The sequence below is a fragment of the Chrysemys picta genome, chromosome 24 (genome assembly GCF_011386835.1).
Source record: "Chrysemys picta bellii isolate R12L10 chromosome 24, ASM1138683v2, whole genome shotgun sequence".
In the NCBI taxonomy this organism is placed as follows: domain Eukaryota; kingdom Metazoa; phylum Chordata; order Testudines; family Emydidae; genus Chrysemys; species Chrysemys picta.
In genome coordinates this window covers 2,675,929-2,694,741 of record NC_088814.1, presented here as the reverse complement: position 1 = coordinate 2,694,741, position 18,813 = coordinate 2,675,929, and the positions used below count along the sequence as shown (strand labels likewise).

Sequence of the window (18,813 nt, the reverse complement as noted above, 5' to 3'; positions counted from 1 at the left end):
ACGCTCGGCAGGTTGCATTTGTCCCACCAGCTCATGCTCTTGGATGCGCTGAGACCCAGGAAACAGGTCACAGCTTCTCCAGCCCGCCTGGGGCAGTGTGTCCCCGGAGTCGGCGGACGAGCACACAGGTGCCAGCAGAAAGACCAGAGGCGGTCCGGTTCCCCTAGCATTTACTTTTGTTCGTGCGTTTTCCCTTATAAAGCCTGGGCCATATCGGCAGCGTTTTCCCCTGGCCAGGGCATTGGGCCGATGTTTCCTTTAATTAATCATTTTGGAGATGGGATTTTTAATGAGGAGGTTTGCGTAAAACAACCGGTGAAGCTGTCTGGTGGGGGACGTCCCCATGGCGGAGGGGACAGCTCAGGTGGTGCTGGGCATTCCTGAGTGGGTGTTTCCTGTTCTTCGGAAATCCACACGTCAGGGTCCAAAGCTTTCCTTAGAAAGGTGCCTCTGGGAGCTTCTTAGCTGCAGTTCTGAACAAGTTCCCCTGTTTATGTAAGAGCTGGGATGAATCACGGGCTCGTGTTACCTGCCGTCTGGCTCCCCCGCCAGACGTAGCGTAATGTGTGCCCTGTGATGCCAATCCCCACCGAGCAGCGCGAGCACCGGCGCCCCCCACCCTCCCCATTGCAATCGCAGGGGCTGCTCGGGGGGGTGGCTTTGGGCACTCTCCCAGATCAGGGGAGATTCCCGCCGCCTGTTCCAGGCACCTCGTATTGGCTCAGCAACGTGGGGCTAAAGAACTTGGCTCCCATTGGTGTCAAAGGGCCTTTTAGTGCAGGCCTGCGGGGGGGCTAGTTGAGGAGCCGTCGACAGGTTTGGAATCGGGGCCCCATTCGTCGTTCCCAAGGACGGACGTGCTGAGGGGGCCCGGCGTTCACACCTCTCTTGCCGACATGCGGGTGTGACTTGAGCTCTGTTTCTTTGGTCTCCAGTCCCTAACCGGGAGCCTCGGGCTGTGATCTCACCAGCTCTCGCAAGCCAAGCCTGGCTAGAACATGGATCGGAGACCTCCAAGGAACACCCGGGGGATGTGCGGGCGGTGGTGTCGATGCAGGCGCTTACCCCATCCCTGCGCAGCGTTAGGGGGCACCACGGAGAGGTCCTGACCACTCCCACCCATTAACAATCCCCTGGCACCTTTCACCTGGGGAGGGACGTACACTCCAGGATCCAGGCCAAATTCCCATGTGGGCGGCTTCCCTAAATTCCCTCTACTGCTTCCAAGGGATACAATATTCCTCCCTGTTTCCCAGCCTGGCCTATTTCGTCGTGCGTCTGTGCACTGCAGAACGGACGTGCCAGCACGGTGGGGAAGCCCAGGTTTCCATTGCCGTGTGGATGCTCAGACCCAGGCTCACACCCTGCCCCCGGTGAAATCACTGGGAGTTTCACCAGTCACTTCAATAGGAGTTGGAGCAGAACCTCAAACAGCCCCGACATCCCATCCCGGAGGCGGCTGCACTGCCGTGCTGAGAGAAGTGTTCCCTGCATAGTTTGTAAAGCCCCGGGGATCCTTCAGGATGAAAACCCCTCTAGAGATTGTGCAGGAATAGAGCCCATCAGAGCAAAGCAAGTCAAGGCTCCAAAGCGTTCGTTCACCTTCAGATCAGCCCCGGGTTATGAAAAGCAGCATTGCGGCGTGAAAGCAATGCATTCTGGGTGGCTCTGGGGGGCTCCTCTCCAGTGCGAGTGACTGAGTGCAGGGCGGATGCAACGCTCACGAGGAGAACTAGTCATTAGTTAAGCCCTGGCCTGAATCATCGCGCTCTCAAGTACCAACAGAATCTGGGGCCTGACGTGAGGCTTGGGGGCACGCCATTGTATCGTCAGACAGGAACATTCCTCACACGATCCCCCAATGAGCCACGCAGCCGGAGAGCAGAGGAATTGTTAACACAAACTGCCGAGGAGAACAAGCTGTTGTTAATTAAAGACTCTCCCAGACTCACGTGGGATGAGACCTTGATCAAACCCGGCGGTTCCTTTGGGGTGACAAAGGGGATGGCTTAAAGAATGTGGGGGGTCCCCCAAAATGTCAGCAAAGCCAAATAGTCTGAGCGCGTGCTGCATGTGGGGGTGGAGCCTGCGTCAGAGGGGTGTGGGTGCGTGTGTGTGTGTGTACATACGTCATCTGCAAGGCGTGTGCACACCTGTGCCGGGTGTGTGTGTGTGCGTGTGTGTGTGTGTGTATACGTCATCTGCAAGGCGTGTGCACACCTGTGCCGGGTGTGTGTGTGTGCGTGTGTGTGTGTACATACGTCATCTGCAAGGCGTGTGCACACCTGTGCCGGGTGTGTGTGTGTGTATGTGTGTGTGTACATACGTCATCTGCAAGGCATGTGCACACCTGTGCCGGGTGTGTGTGTGTGCGTGTGTGTGTGTACATACGTCATCTGCAAGGCGTGTGCACACCTGTGCCGGGTATGTGTGTGCATGTGTGTGTGTGTGTGTGTGTGTGTGTACATACGTCATCTGCAAGGCATGTGCACACCTGTGCCGGGTGTCTGTGTGTGTGTATATATGGCGTCTGCAAGGCATGTGCACACCTGTGCCGGGTGTGTGTGTGTGTGTACATACGTCATCTGCAAGGCATGTGCACACCTGTGCCGGCGGTCTGTGTGTGTGTACATACGGCATCTGCAAGGCGTGTGCACACCTGTGCTGGGTGTCTGTGCACGTGCCCGGTTGGACCAGAAGTGCGGGAAGGCTGGAAATAGAAACCATGTTTTAAAATGTTCATTTTAGGAAAACCTGGATTTGTTAGAGGTAAGGAAGGCGGAGAGGGGGGGTGTTTGGGGAGGATAGAAAAACGCCTGTTGGATCTGCCCACCCGCTATAGCTTGAGGAAATTTTGCATGATCTCATCTAGTCTAGAGTGTAGTTGAATCTCTTACCCGGAGGTGTCAGAGGGACCGTAGTGCATATGGGCCGGGCTGTTTACTTACTAGCTGGGTATGGTGCATAGAACTAGGAGGAAAGGTCCATTTTGGCCTTATTTCTCCGAGCCCCCCAGAGGCCCCAGCGGCAGGTGCAGCTCTGCACACACTGACGGCATTGCAAGAGGAGACACGGAGCGCCCAGCTCCTCCTGATCTCTGCCTGTGGCACACAAGCGTCCAGTCTCCTGGGGGCTGTGACCCTCCAGTCTCATGTCGGTGGTGGGGTGGGCTGGGGGTCTGTGCTGTCCAGCAGATCAGACTAGTGATGTCTGTAGACTCTATGGCTCCGAGCTGCAGCTACGAGCGGAGATGCTCTCTGCTGGGAGTGCACTACCCGGACTCCCAGTCCAGACATCCCAAGTTTTGGAGGAGGAAGAACCTTAAGGCAACACTGCAGCATTGAAGACATGTTTCCCCCCCTCTTTTCCCCAGACTTCCAGGAGGTGACACTGGGGAGGTTGCACTGAGGACTTACACAGGGCAAGTAGCTGCTGTCTGGGTGGCCCCTAATGCTACATTAACGGCAAAGGGGCAGTGGGGAGAATCTACAATACAATGAAGAAGGTGACAGTGGCCGTAGAGTGGGCTAGGGCCACCTGATGCTTTGGGCCTTGATCCATTCCGTCCGTCCATCTCAGGTCTTTGCACAGCCCCCATCCCTGGAGGTTCTGAGCACCTCACGATTTCTTAATGTATTTATGCCCCCAGCCGGGGAGGCAGGCAGGGCTGCTGTCCCCATTTCACAGAGAAGGATCTGAGAGAGAGACTGAGATGCCGACGTGTAAAGGTATTCAGGCCTTGGGGTGCTCAGCGTCGCAATGCCGAACTGACCGAGGAGCCTCCATGTCATTTTCAGAAGAGATGTAGGCATGTTGGAGCCAAAATCTCATTGACAAAGGTGCCTGGTTCCCTTTCGAAATCTGGGGCTAAGTGGCTTGTCCACAATCCCACACCAAGCTTGTGGCAGAGCAGGGACCCGGCTGTCCCGAGAACCCGGCTACCGCTCTAACCACTGGGCTATCCTTCCTCTCAAGGCACCACTCACTATCCACCTAAGCCAGCACTCTCCGGATTCCCTAGTCCAGGAACAGCTCCCCCATCGCCATTCAGACTGGAAAGAACGCTTACAGTGTTAACATTGAGGGTAATTAGCCAGTGAAACAATTGCCCCAGCACTGGGCGTTTTGAAATCAGGATGGGGGGGTTATTGTGGGGAAATTCTCTGGCCTGTGCCATATAGGGGGTTGGACGACACGCACACAATGGTCCCTTCTGGCCTTGGGATCTACGACCCTGGAGGCAAGGGACTGGAAAAGGCAAGGCTATTGTTCTGGGAGCCAGGTTCTTTGTCAGCGAGGTGAAGCGAGAATAGTCCCTCTCCAGGTGGACTTTTCCTCTTCTGTCTCCTCAGCCCACGCTGTTTGTCCGGGTCTGAATACCACCGAGCGGGATGACTGAGAGGGAAGTAACTCCGGAGGGGAGCTGCACCTAAGTTTGCTCAGCAGAACGGCCGGATGGTGGGAGGCATTTCTGGTCTCAGCCAGGTGTGTTAATTACACTTAGCATTGGTGATAAGGAGGGCGAAGCCGGTAAGGAGGGGGAGCTGGAGATGGGAGGGGAGAGGCAGGGTCACAAGATGCTGGGAGCCGATGGATGGGTGAGGAGCTAGAGGATCAAGGAGAAAGAGGTGAGATCAGAGAATCATAGAGCTATGGGACTGGAAGGGACCTTGAGAGGTCATCTAGTCCAGGCCCCTGCACTGAAGCAAGACCCCCAGTTTGAGAACCCCTGACTTATAACAACCTTTTAAATCCTTGAAGACTTATGTCCCCTCTCAGTCTTCTCTTCTCCAGACTAAACAAACCATTTTTCCCCATTCTTTCCTTATAGGTCATGTTTTCTGGACCTTTAATCATTTTTGATTCTCTCCTTTGGACTTTCTCCAATTTGTCCACATCTTTCCTGAAGCGTGGTGCCCAGAAATGGCTGCAAGACTCCAGTTGAGGCCTTATCAGTGCTGAGTCGAGCGGAAGAATTACTTCTCATGTCTTCCTTTAAGATTCCTGCTAATACATCCCAGAATGATGTCCACTTCCCCCGCACAATGATATTGCATTGTTGAATCACAGGCTAAACATGAGTCAATATAACCCCCCTGATCCCTTTCTGCAGTACTCCTTCCTTGGCAGTCATTTCCCATTTTGTATTTGTGCAACTGATTATTCCTTCCTCAGTGGAGTACTTGGCATTTGTCCTTATTGAATTTCAGCCTAGTTATTTCAAATCATTTCTTCAGTTTGTCCAGATCATTTTGAATTCTAATCCTGTCCGCCAAAGTGCTTGCAATCCCTCCCAGCTTGGTATCATCTGCAGCCTTTATAAGTGTGCTCTCTATGCCATTATCCAAATCATTTACAACGATATTGAATAGAACCGGACCGAGGATAGATCCCTGCGGGACTCCTCTTGATATGACCTTCCAGTTTGACTGTGAACTATTGATCGCTACTCTCGGAGTACGGTTTTCCAACCAGTTGTGCACCCACCTTATGGTAGGTTCATCTATATTTCCCTAGTTTGCTTATCATAGAATCATAGAATATTAGGGTTGGAAGAGACCTCGGGAGGTCATCTAGTCCAACCCCCTGCTCAAAGCAGAACCAACTCCAACTAAATCATCCCAGCCAGGGCTTTGTCAAGCCTGACTTTAAAACCTCTAAGGATGGAGAGTCCACCACCTCCCTAGGCAACCCATTCCAGTGCTTCACCACCCTCCCAGTGAAATAGTGTTTCCTAATATCCAACCTAAACCTCCCCCCTGCAACTTGAGACCATTACTCATTATTCTGTCATCTGTCACCACTGAGAACAGCCGAGCTCCATCCTCTTTGGAATCCCCTTCAGGTAGTTGAAAGCAGCTATCAAATCCCCCCTCATTCTTCTCTTCTGCAGACTAAACAAGCCCAGTTCCCTCAGCCTCTCCTCCTAAGTCATGTGCTCCAGCCCCCTAATCATTTTCATTGCCCTCCGCTGGACTCCTTCCAATTTATCCACATCCTTTCTGTAGTGGGGGGCCCAAAACTGGATGCAATATTCCAGATGTGGCTTCACCATTGCCGAATAGAGGGGAATAATCACTTCCCTCGATCTGCCTGCAATGCTTCTACTAATGCAGCCCAATATGCCGTTAGCCTTCTTGGCAACAAGGGCACACTGCTGACTCATATCCAGCTTCTCGTCCACTGTGACCCCTAGGTCCTTTTCTGCAGAACTGCCGCTTAGCTAGTCAGTCCCACGCCTGTAGCACTGCATGGGATTCTTTTGTCCTAAATGCAGGACTCTGCACTTGTCCTTGTTGAACCTCATCAGATTTCTTTTGGCCCAATCCTCTAATTTGTCTAGGTCACTCTGGACCCTATTCCTACCCTCCAGCATATCTACTTCTCCCCCCAGCTTAGTGTCATCCACGAACTTGCTGAGGGTGCAATCCACGCCATCCTCCAGATCATTATGAGAATATCACATGAGACAGTAACAAAAACATTGCCAAAGGGGAGATACACCTCTACCTCGATATAACGCTGTCCTCGGGAGACAAAAAAATCTTACCACGTTATAGGTGAAACCGCGTTATATCAAACTTGCTTTGATCCGCCGGAGTGCGCAGCCCCGCCCCCCCGGAGCACTGCTTTACCGCGTTATATCCGAATTCTTGTTATATCGGGTAGTGTTATATTGGGGTAGAGGTGTACATCACTTCTACCGTTTTCCCCTATCCACAAGGTTTGTTACTTGTCAAAGGAGGACACATGAGGTTCGTTTGACCTGATTTGCTCTTGACAAATCCATGTTGACTGTTACTTATCACCTTATTATCTTCTAGGTGTTTACAAATGGATTGTTTGATTATTTGCTCCATTATCCTTCCAGGTACTAGAGTTAATAATTCCCTGGGTTGTCCTTATTCCCCTTTTTATACCTAGATAGTATATTTGCTCTTTTCCAGGCCTCTGGGATCTCTCCCCTCCTCCACGTTCTGAACAATCATCACTAATGCCTCAGAGATCTCTTCAGCCCGTTGCTTAAGTGTTCTAGGATGTATTTTGTCAGGCCCTGCTGCCCTTGAAGACTTGTCTAAGTAATTCTTAACTTGTTCTTTCCCTATTTTAGCCTCAGATCCTACCCCATTTACACGGATGTTCACTATGCTAATCATCTGATCGCTGCTCACCTTTTCACTGGAAACTGAAACAAAACAGGCATTTGGCGCTTCAGCCATATCGTGAGCCTATGGGGTTGTGGCGAGTGTGAATCGTGGGGAGCCGGAAACCTGCCAGGAGGATCATTGTGGATGGGCCAGTGGGGTGCTGGGAGCCTAAGAACATAAGAGCAGCCAGACTGGGTCAGACAAAGGTCCATCCAGCCCAGCGTCCTGTCTGCCGACAGTGGTCAATGCCAGGTGCCCCGAGGGAATGAACAGAACAGGGAATCATCCAGTGATCCATCCCCTGTCGCCCATTCCCAGCTTCTGGCAAACAGAGGCTAGGACACCAGCCCTGCCCAGCCTGGCTCATAGCCATTGATGGACCTATCCTCCATGAACTTATCTAGTTCTTTTTTGAACCCTGTTATAGTCTTGGCCTTCACAACATCCTCTGGCAAAGAGTTCCACAGGTTGACTGTGCGTTGTGTGAAGAAATCACATTTGGGATCTACTTATGCAGCTCGTAGAATAACAGGGTCCTGACCCATGGCTGGGTCCTACATTCATACAAATAATAAATAATGATGCTCGTTCATCATGGGCCTGACCTAACCCCCAGGGAAGTCTATGGGAGCCTTTCCACTGAGTTTGGTGGGCTTCGGATGAGGCCCCAGGGAACCACCTCTGCTGTCTGGGTCAGGGCGCTCCATCAGCTTGTTTTCCATGCTCTGACTAGGCACTGCTCGGGCACCGGGTGCAGAGTGCTGCGATCCCAGCTGCAAAGCTGGTGTCCGCCTGCAGCAAGAGTCTGGTTCCGTTGTGGCCAACGCCTTTGTTTGCAGTCGCTGAGTGGCAGGTGGTGCTGCAGATGGGCCCCTCCGCTGCTCACCCTCCTCGGTGTTTGCTCACAGGGGAGAGCCCAGGGACGGTAAAGCCTCGGCTGCCCTGCCTAGACGCATGGCTGAAAACACTTGGGAGGTATTTATGAGTGGGAGGCGGCTAACATCAACTAGAGCAGGTGCCAGCATGGTCTACATGGCCTACACATACTTCCTCCGGACACAGTCGGCCGCTGTCTCTCTCAACCCTGGCCTGCAATCCCCCTGCTCGACGGGGCCTGGTCTCCCACCCAGCCACACGCGCAGCTGTCGAGGCAGCTCCGTGCCGGCTCCCTGCTATTCCAGTCCCAGGCTTCCCACATTGCGACGCCCCTCAGGCCAGCCCTGCAGCACCCCCAGCTCCCCTCCTCGGCAGCCTCCGCAGAAAAAGCCAGGGTTGAGTAGAGCGGACGGAGGTGCAGTCCGTCCAGGAGCAGGGTTGAGTAGAGCGGACGGAGGTGCAGTCCGTCCAGGAGCAGGGTTGAGTAGAGCGGACGGAGGTGCAGTCCGTCCAGGAGCAGGGTTGAGTAGAGCGCACGGAGGTGCAGTCTGTCCAGGAGCAGGGTTGAGTAGAGCGCACGGAGGTGCAGTCTGTCCAGGAGCAGGGTTGAGTAGAGCGCACGGAGGTGCAGTCTTTCAGGAGCAGGGTTGAGGTAGAACTGGTCGGGCCAGTGCATATGGGCTGCTTGCCTTGCTGCTGCCCATATTCTAACCAGGGTGGATAAAAAACAATGGGTTTTTTTTTAAATCAAAAATCAGTTTTTTGTTATTTAAATCGGATTTAAGCTACATTATAGCGCAAAACTGTCTCATGGTGGAATAGGGATTATCAATTCTAATTCTATAGTATGAGACAATGTATTCATGTCATGTTTAAGAAAAGTTTTGTAAATGGGTTCCAGTAGTTCATGGATTAGGGACCCAATCTTAAGGGGTTCTAGGGGCTTCTGTATAGATTATTTAGTTAATCTTTCTATCTACCCAGTGGGACTCAGGGCTCAGTCTAGAAGATACCATCAGAGATGCTTAGTTTTGCAAGTTCTCAAACTGTGGATTTGTGTCTCCAGAGATAACGTGCCCGTTAACAGCAAAAATGTTTTTAAACAAACAAACAAATAAATAAATAATATATAGAGGTGAGAAATAACAGACCTCAACCCTATTGTCCCTCTGCAAATTTGTGTACACAGAGTCAATCCCTTCCCTCTCGCTAAAAGTGCAAAGTTTCAAAAAGTTCAATGAACAGCAGATTGTTGGGGGCGGAATAGATCTGGACAAGGAGAAAAAGTCTGGAGAGAAATGTGAGACGCGAGGGGCATATCCTTGTTTTGTTAAAATATTATATGTTTGCTGTTGAATAAAAAAATCCAGAATACATAACGTTGTTGTTTTAGTTAAATAAAACAATTTAAATGTCTGTCTGGTGATGTTCTCCTCCTAATACAGCATGGCAAGGAAATCCTCCAAATATTAATGATTAATCTGCTGACTTGGAGATAGTTCACCTCCCAATGACTTCATAAATATCTGCTTCAATCACCTTTGGTAAATGAAATAACCAAACAATCATTCATTTTCTGATATAGCTGCAAAACTCATCTGAAAAGTTTTCAAAATAAATCACTTTAAAAATGTATAGCGTGTGCCTTCTAAAAATGAAACCGACATCTGTCTCTGAGTTGTGAAGAATATGTATGAAGGTTATAACAACCAACAAGAATGCACATTTATGTAGAAATCCATGATTAAATCAAGTCTTCCTGACTAGTGATTTAAATCATGATTTAAATCAATTTGATTTAAATCAAATCCACCCTGATTCTAACTGTCCTGTGAATAAACAGAGACTTCAGCCTGCTAGTGCTGCCAAGCCAGCACCTTTCACGAGTGCTAAATTCACTTCAAGGAGAGAAATGGAAGCTGCTAATGGAGCTGGAAGGGATTTCCCCCGGGAGGAAGGCAAGCTGCCTTGGAAAGAAAGCACTGAACAGCTCACTAGCACTTCCTCAGCGCTCCCCTGGGCTCAGGGCTTCAGGTTCAGCAAATCATAACAGAGTAAGATTTGCAATTCCAAAATGACATGGCACAGCCCCCCTGGAGAGAGGGAAAGTCTGGCATGAGGGCAGCTAGGCTGAAAGACATTGGACCCCCAAGCCCTCTGCCCCTTCTGCACCCAGAGCCTGCTAAAGCCTTTCCTAACACGGGCCCCTTGCACAGCGAAGCTCTTTTCCCGAGAGACCATCAGTCAGAAATGAATCTTGGCAGTCGAGGGTGGGCTCGACTCGTGTCAGACTTGCCACGATGGCCTTTTAAATTTTCATCCTGCCATAAGGAATTTCCAGTGCTTTTCTCATGACATTGACCAAACGTGGCATGGGAAAGGGAAGGCACTCAGCATTTATGAGGACAAGATGATCTGCCTTCTGCTTTTATTGGTTTCCTTCGTTAGCGAATTAGCTTGGGAACTCTCTCTCTGTCCCCCTTACTTTTCTGTCCCGAGTTCTAGAGTAACCCATAAGAACGGCCAGACTGGGTCAGACCAATGGTCCATTTAGCCCATATCCTGTCTTCTAACAGTGGCCAATGCCAGGTGCCCAGAGCGAATGAACAGAACAGGGAATCGTCAAGTGATCCATCCCCTGTCGTCGACTCCCATCTTCTAGCAGTCAGAGGTTTAGGGACACTCAGAGTATGGGGCTGCGTCCTTGACCTTCTTGGCAAATAGCCATTGACGGACCCATCCTCCATGAACTTATCTAGTTCTTTTTTGACCCCAGTTATACTTTTGGCCTTCATATCTCCTGCAAGGAGTTCCACAGGCTGACTGCATTGTGTGAAGTACTTCCTTATGTTTGTTTTACGCCTGCTACTTATTAATTTCATTGGATGACCCCTGATTCTTCTGTTATGTGAAGGGGTAAATTACACTTCCCTGTTCACTTTCTCCACTCCAGTCATGGTTTTATAGACCCCTATCATAGCCTTCCTTAGTCATCTCTTTTCCAAACCGAACAGTCCCAGTCTTCTTAATCTCACCTCATACGGAGGCTGTCCCATACCCCTAATCATTTTGGTTGTCTTTCTCTGTACTCTCTCTTTTTCAGGTGGTGTTACCAGAACTGCATGCAGTATTCGAGGTGTGGGCACACCAGAAATGTATATATGGATTTATAGATGTATGTCACTGCCCATGTGAGTGTATCATCAAAAGCCAACCACTCCGATACAAAGAAAGGGTCTGCTCCTTGTACTGGGACGGGTAGTTAATGAGAAAAACTACAAAGCACAATCAGAGCAAAAAATGTAGGTTGCATGCAGGTAGACAGCCTGTTTATTTATTCCTTTTGAATGACAAAAGTGTCATGTAAATACTTTCTTTCCTGTTCAACGGAGTACTAGGAAAAGAGGCTCAGAAATGACCTCACGGATAAAGCATATGATGTTTAAAGTCCATGCAAATTCAGAGCTCTGGGCCAGTCCAAGACTGAGAGACGAACTCCCCTGGGATTTAAGCACCATCTCAAACCTCACCACCTTCCATTGCACGTGCAAGGCACCGTTATTCTACTTGACTTTGCTAATATAAACACTTAGCACATACCACACAGACTCTGTTTCCCCCCCATGGGGAGAGAGAGAGAGAGAAAGACAAACGCTAGTCACATCATTTAATGCACCGTTGGAAGGCGAGCAGATGCTGTGGTAATGGGCTTGGTATCAGAAGCCAGATAGAATAGAATTTTGCAGATTTGCATATTGTTTTCAGCACCATATATACTATCAAAACAACATACTAACAGATGAGTCCATCTGAATCACAGATTGCGCCTGATTGATGCCAGAACGTGTTGCCTAGTGTTTAGAACAGAGGCGTGGGAGTCAGTACTCTAGGGTTTTCGTCTCACTTCTATGGTAGCTCACCAGCGTTAGTAGGAGAAACCTTGGAGCCAGGATGCCTGGGTTCTGTTCTAGCTCCTGCCACAGTGCAGCCTTCGGCAAGTCACTTTTTCTCTGTCCCTTAGTTTGTCTCCCTGTAATATGGGGTGATGATGGTGACCCACATCACAAAGGCTTCACCATGAATGTCTGTAAAGTGCTTTGAGATCCTCAGAGGAAAGGCACTATAGAAATGCAAAGCCCCATTCTCCCCTTAGATTGTTTATCGTTCACAGTAATGGAAAGTGACTAAACATGGATCATGACAACTTTAAGCTGCCATTGTTGGTACTTAGAGGATGCCACAACTTACATGGCCCAAGGCTGGTTTTCGAATGAGAAAACTTTGACCTTTGCCAGCATCGTATTGTTTCTGGATTTCTCTGGGATTGTCTAACCCCCAACAGCAGCAGCAACAAAAAGGGGTTTAATAGAATCTGTGGCAGGAAGAGGAGGATGTTAAAGCATCAAACTGAGCTTTTAGGCAGTGTTCAGCATGTAAGCAGGAAAATACGCTACTGGGTCTAATTAGAGCTGATCTACAGGGTGTGCGCCAGTTCCCCCATCTCTTAGCTGGGCTCTTCTCCCCAGCACAGATACACACTACAATGCTGGGCTGGTGTCCTCTTATTTTCCCTTTCCACTCATTGTACATGTATTGCCATTTAATTACTGGGATGAAGGTTATAGGCGCTCAAAGATGTAATAAATCTGATGGTCTAATGTTGCCCTCTAGTGGACAGTAGCTTACAAAGCACGTACCCACATTGTGGGAATCAGGGATTCGTTACAACTTGAGATGATAATGACCTGGCTCATAAGGCCCAGCTCAGCCCTCTCTTTTGCTACAAAGCTGCCTCATTTCTTTACAAGGGAGAAGCAATACCGCCCACCCGGTCAGACCAGATATACCTGCTCTTCAGTTTTCACTTGTGTTGAAAGGGCTTTGGATTGGGGGGGGGACTGCCCCCCTCACCCCAGTAAAGCACTAAAGGGAAGGTGTTCTCACTCGATTGCCATACGCATTGGAACGATAGCTAAATATTTTGCAGACTCATGCAGCATATTTTGCGCGGCCGCCTGCTGCCCTTTCTCAGCTGGTATTGCCATGGAGGGCAACTGACACTCCTTCCTTATTCTACCCCAGTGATATGTCCGACGTTGCTTCAACATGCAAGCAGCTAACAAACATCTTCCTCCAGGTTGGATTTCTTGAGCCGCAGGGAGTTACATGGTTAGGAATACATCTACGAATCGACCAAATCAGGCTCCTGTTTAATGCTCTTGCTTTTAACGTATGTTCTGATTCTCATTCAGGGCTATTTGCAATATCTGGGACCAGCGATCTTGTCCCCAGGTTGGTGGGGCTCTTACCTGTAAGATCTTTGGGACACATACTATGGCCAGCATCTATCACATTACAGGTGCTACTTAAACACAAATAACTAGTAATAACTGCTCCTCCTCCTCCTGCTACTTCTCCCATCATTCAAGCCTCAGTTCAAAACCATCCTTTGGTTCCCTTTTATCCGTAGTCAGCTACATTCTGTGCTATATTGCTCATCAAGAAATGAAAGACATATAAAGGTTAAATCTTGTCTGGCAAATGCGTGATGGATCCCTGTAGTCAAATCTGCAGATTACTATACAAATATGACATTCTAGTATCTGGCTGCAGTGCAGAGGTTAAGCGGAGATACTCTAGTTCCCAGACGCTGTGTTTTTGCCACCCCCATTTGGAAATCTAACAGACCACAACCGCAGGAAGATTTCACTGCTATTCAGACCAGATGGTATGTTTTCTTACATCTATCCCTATTCCTCCTAGCTATACCATTTGTCTGTTGCAAACAAGTTACTTGGTCCTTTGGCAGTGTTGCTGTTAGGTTATGCAGCATCTTCATGTGTGAGTGCAACACTCCATATATCACTAATAAATAATATTCAGGCTGGCTAGAGATGGTAAAATCCAGCCTCACGTGCAAGGCAAAAGGGGCAGTTTGTGCACAGATGTGTTAGCAGCATAGCTCACTGGATGGGAAGCAGATACACAATGGTTTCTCATGTCAGCCCTCCAAGGGTGCAGCATTTTCCCTTCCATGGGGGTGAAGCCTTTGTCAGTGTTAAGGAAATTATGCTCTAAACATAGACCCAAGTACCCTATAGCCCCACGCTGCATCACGGCACACGTAATTCCCTAGCCACTGCACCATGCCCTGCAATCCATTAAACTAACAGGGTTAGTTCCCGGGCATCAGACCCTGCCACTGGGGCAAGTTATAGTGAGATCACTCAGGTGACAACAGCTGGCCCCGGGGCCCAGAGCCAGGCCACTACAGGAAGCTGCTGCAAGTCACAGAGCTGGGCCGGCTGCCCATGGTTTCAGAGCCCCAGGGATACCCCCCCCACACACAGTGACTTGCTGGGCCGGGGGCCATGCCAGTCCCCACCCCATCCTCCCTGCTCCAGGCTCTGCCAGTACCCCAAGGCGCTGCCCCGCCTGGGCCTTCCTCTGCAGCCCAGCATGTGCCCTAAGCCACAAGGGCAGGGGCGCCCCGCCTTGCTCCAGCCCAGAAGCCCCCAGCACAACCCCTCCCTCCCCATGCTTCAAGCTCGACCCCGCCCCCCTTTAAAGCCTCCTGCGCCAGACGCCCCGCCCCGCCCCGCCCGGGCTGTTCCAACGCCTCCCCCCGGGGATGGAGCTTCCCCCCGTTTTCTGGGGTGGGCTCGCCGCCGGTCACGTGGTTTTGTTGTGGCCCCGCCCCCAGCTGTGTTTCTGACCCGGTGTCCCCGTTGAGCCCACGTGGGGCCGGTCCCTCGCGGGGAGGAGATGGAGACACAGGCCGGTCACGCTCTAGGGGGGGCGGCAGCGGTGGCTTCCTGGGGGCTGGTTTGGGACGTGGGGGGCAGTGGTGGATCTATGGGGGGGGGGGCTCTGGGTGGTGCAGTAGCTGTGGGAGGTGGGGGGCAGTAGTGGCTCCCTGGGGGCTGGTCTGGGGCATGGGGGGCGGTGGTGGATCTATGGGGGGGGGCTCTGGGTGGTGCAGTAGCTGTAGGAGGTGGGGGGCAGTAGTGGCTTCCTGGGGGCTGGTCTGGGGCGTGGGGGGCAGTGGTGGATCTATGGGGGGGGCTCTGGGTGGTGCAGTAGCTGTGGGAGGTGGGGGCCTGTAGTGGCTCCCTGGGGGCTGGTTTGGGACGTGGGGGGCAGTGGTGGATCTATGGGGGGGGCTCTGGGTGGTGCAGTAGCTGTGGGAGGTGGGGGCCTGTAGTGGCTTCCTGGGGGCTGGTCTGGGGCGTGGGGGGCAGTGGTGGATCTATGGGGGGGGCTCTGGGTGGTGCAGTAGCTGTGGGAGGTGGGGGGCAGTAGTGGCTCCCTGGGGGCTGGTCTGGGGCGTGGGGGGCAGTGGTGGATCTATGGGGGGGGGGGCTCTGGGTGGTGCAGTAGCTGTGGGAGGTGGGGGGCAGTAGTGGCTTCCTGGGGGCTGGTCTGGGGCGTGGGGGGCAGTGGTGGATCTATGGGGGGGGGGCTCTGGGTGGTGCAGTAGCTGTGGGAGGTGGGGGGCAGTAGTGGCTTCCTGGGGGCTGGTTTGGGGCGTGGGGGGCAGTGGTGGATCTATGGGGGGGGGCTCTGGGTGGTGCAGTAGCTGTGGGAGGTGGGGGGCAGTAGTGGCTTCCTGGGGGCTGGTCTGGGGCATGGGGGGCAGTGGTGGATCTATGGGGGGGGGCTCTGGGTGGTGCAGTAGCTGTGGGAGGTGGGGGGCTGTAGTGGCTCCCTGGGGGCTGGTTTGGGACGTGGGGGGCAGTGGTGGATCTATGGGGGGGGGCTCTGGGTGGTGCAGTAGCTGTAGGAGGTGGGGGGCAGTAGTGGCTCCCTGGGGGCTGGTTTGGGGCATGGGGGGTGGTGGTGGATCTGGGGGGGGGCTCTGGGTGGTGCAGTAGCTGTAGGAGGTGGGGGGCAGTAGTGGCTCCCTGGGGGCTGGTTTGGGGCGTGGGGGGCGGTGGTGGATCTATGGGGGGGGCTCTGGGTGGTGCAGTAGCTGTAGGAGGTGGGGGGCAGTAGTGGCTCCCTGGGGGCTGGTTTGGGGCATGGGGGGTGGTGGTGGATCTGGGGGGGGGCTCTGGGTGGTGCAGTAGCTGTGGGAGGTGGGGGGCAGTAGTGGCTCCCTGGGGGCTGGTTTGGGGCGTGGGGGGCAGTGGTGGATCTGGGGGGGGGCTCTGGGTGGTGCAGTAGCTGTGGGAGGTGGGGGGCAGTAGTGGCTCCCTGAGGGCAGGTTTGGGACAAGGGGGGCGGTGGTGGATCTATGGGGGGGCTCTGGGTGATGCAGTAGCTGTGGGAGGTGGGGGGCAGTAGTGGCTCCCTAGGGGCTAGTTTGGGGCATGGGGGGGTGGGCTCTGGGTGGTGCACTGACTCTGGGGCATGGGGGGGCGGCTCGGGGGCTACAGTGGCTCCCTAGGGGCTGGTTCTGGGGGGAGGGGGTCCAGTGGCTTCCTGCTGGCTGGCTAGCAGGTGGCCCCAGGGGCTGGAAGTTGGAGCTGTGTGTGTGGGTATTTGGGGGGGGGGAGGCTGCTCTTCCACACCTGGCTGTCAAATGGGGGGGCGGGGGGCGTGGAGTTTGCACCTGTGCTCCCGCCATTAAGCTGGTAACTTTATTTAAAAAATGAAACTCTTTCCCCACTTCATCAGCCCCTCCCCCCAGCACTGCCCCAGCCACCCCTTGGCCAGGGCTCTCCTGCCTCTCCCTTGGGCCATTGCCCGGCCCCCACTCAGCCCCTGGCAGTCCCAGGTCATTCCCTGGGGCAGAGGCTTGTGCATGTGGCTTTCAGGGTCTGTTTGCTGGCAGACTTTGGGGGGGGGGTGCAGTTGTCTTTGTTATGAGGCGTTAATTCACCAAATGTGAAGCAGGACTGTAAAGCCAATTGGCGTTTTCTTTCATTCTAACGTCTTTCAGTTGGGAAAGAGACCAACCTTTGCTGCCCCTGCCCTGCTGGGAGTGCTGACTGCTCTGATTACACCGAACCATCCCATATCCACTAATCACCTGAGGTGCAAAGGGTGGGAGGCTACAAAAGGACCCTGCTGAACTGGTGTTAATTTCAGCCTGTCTGGCAGTGTTCAGCCTGGCGTTCTGGTAACCGGGGAACTGCAAACGGTTCTCAGTGGTAAGCCCCACGTCCATGTGGCTACAGCTGTCCTTTAATCACCTGTCTGGCAGAGCCGTAACTAGGATTTTTGCACCCGAGGCAAGAATATAAAATTGCGCCTTCCCCCAGGGCCGGCTCTTTGGCGGCGGGTCCCTCAGTCCCTCTCAGAGGGAAGGGCTTGCCGCCGAATTGCCGCTGAAGAATGAATGAAGGGGCGGCGGTAGAGCCTGTGATTTTTGGGGAGTCAACTCATGATTTTTGACTGCTTGGGCTGGTAATGTTGCTTCCAAGATGGTCTTTGGTTCCAGTCCAGTTCCAATCCAGAGAGGGACTCACAGGTTAAGAGAGGAGGGAGGTGCTGGATATCAGCAGTGGCCAGTAGGGATCAGCATGTGTCCTGAGAATGCTGGGAGTTCAGGTCTGCAGGGCAGGATCAGGGGTGACAGGTTTGTAGAAATTTTGGTGGTGCCCGGAACCCGCCCCCACCCAAACTCTGCCCCCCCACCCGCCCAAGGCTCTGGGAGGGAGTTTGGGTGAGGGAGGAGGTCTGGGGTGCAGGCCCTAGGCTGGGGCAGGGGGATTGGGGTGCAGGCTCTGGGAGGGAGTTTGGGGTTGGGAGGAGGTGCAGAGGGAGGGGGTGCAGGGGTGAGGGCTGTGGGTTGTGGCTGCAGATGAGGGATTTGGAGTGTGGGAGGGGCTCAGGGCGAGAGTCGGGGTGAGGGCTCTGGGGCTGGGAATGGGAGGTTTGGGGTGTGGGAGGGGCTCGGGGAGTTGTGGGAGTTTAAATTCTTTTTCCTGTTACTTTATATTTCACTTGTGTCTAGAGGCTCCCGTTGCTAGGCCCTGTGGAAACACATCACTCGTCTCTTCCCCAAAGAGTTCACAATCCGGACAGACAAAAAGTGGGAGAAATAACTAATATCCTCACTTTACAGGTGAGGAAGGGCAGTGGCTTGCCCGAGGTTGCCCAGGGAGCCTGTGACAGAGCTGCAAATTAAACCCAGATCTCCTGAGTCCCAGCCCAGAGCCTCAACCCTGAGACCGGCCTTTCTCCCAACCTTTTATTTCTTCACATTCTGGTGGAGAAACTGTCGCAACCTTCTGACGTGGGGAGATGACATTGGCTGGAGGTCCCTCCAGGACGAGCAAGGGCCTTGCTCAGAATGTTAGCAGCGTGTGGCTTCGGGTACAACTGTGCCTGGTGTCAGGGTTAAAAAGTTCTGTTTAGCTGGCACTTGGGAAGGTCTGTGCTCCTCTGAGCCCTTCAGGGCGCTCGCCACACGTTTTCAAGAGCTTGTCTACATGGGGACATTGAAGGAAGATTAAGCTAAAGTGAATTAAGCCCACTTTACTTCTGAATGAGTGTCTACACAGGTATGCATCCGAAGAAGTGGGCTGTAGTCCACGAAAGCTTATGCTCTAATAAATTTGTTAGTCTCTAAGATGCCACAAGTACGCCTGTTCTTTTTGCGGATACAGACTAACATGGCTGCTACTCTGAAACCTGTCTACACAGGATGCTTTAACTGTAACTTCACGCCTTTTGTTTGTCTTCACTTTCCAGAGAGTCCCCATGTAGACAAACCCCAAGTCTCGGGTCTCCTTTTTGCAGAACCAGACAGTGGGCAACATTTGTGCCGAGGTGGCTTAAAAACCAGTAGGACTTAAAAGCCTAGGCACTGGTGAAAATTTTACCCAATGTTGTTTAACTT

The 18,813-nt window shown here is 52.5% G+C and overlaps 1 long non-coding RNA gene across 2 annotated transcripts in view; it reads left to right on the top strand.

Annotated features, from left to right (window-relative positions):
- Window positions 1-14,684: 14,684 nt before the first annotated feature.
- LOC112058837 (uncharacterized) overlaps window positions 14,685-18,813 on the top strand; it is a 47,433-nt gene continuing 43,304 nt past the window's right edge. Inside the window, exons 1-3 of one of the 2 annotated variants that reach the window (XR_006173073.2) lie at window positions 14,685-14,801; window positions 16,909-17,119; window positions 17,926-18,003. This is a non-coding gene — a long non-coding RNA (uncharacterized LOC112058837). Of the gene's footprint in view, window positions 14,802-16,908; window positions 17,120-17,925; window positions 18,037-18,813 lie in introns of both variants that reach the window. The other variant, XR_002888026.3, reaches the window with a different exon arrangement.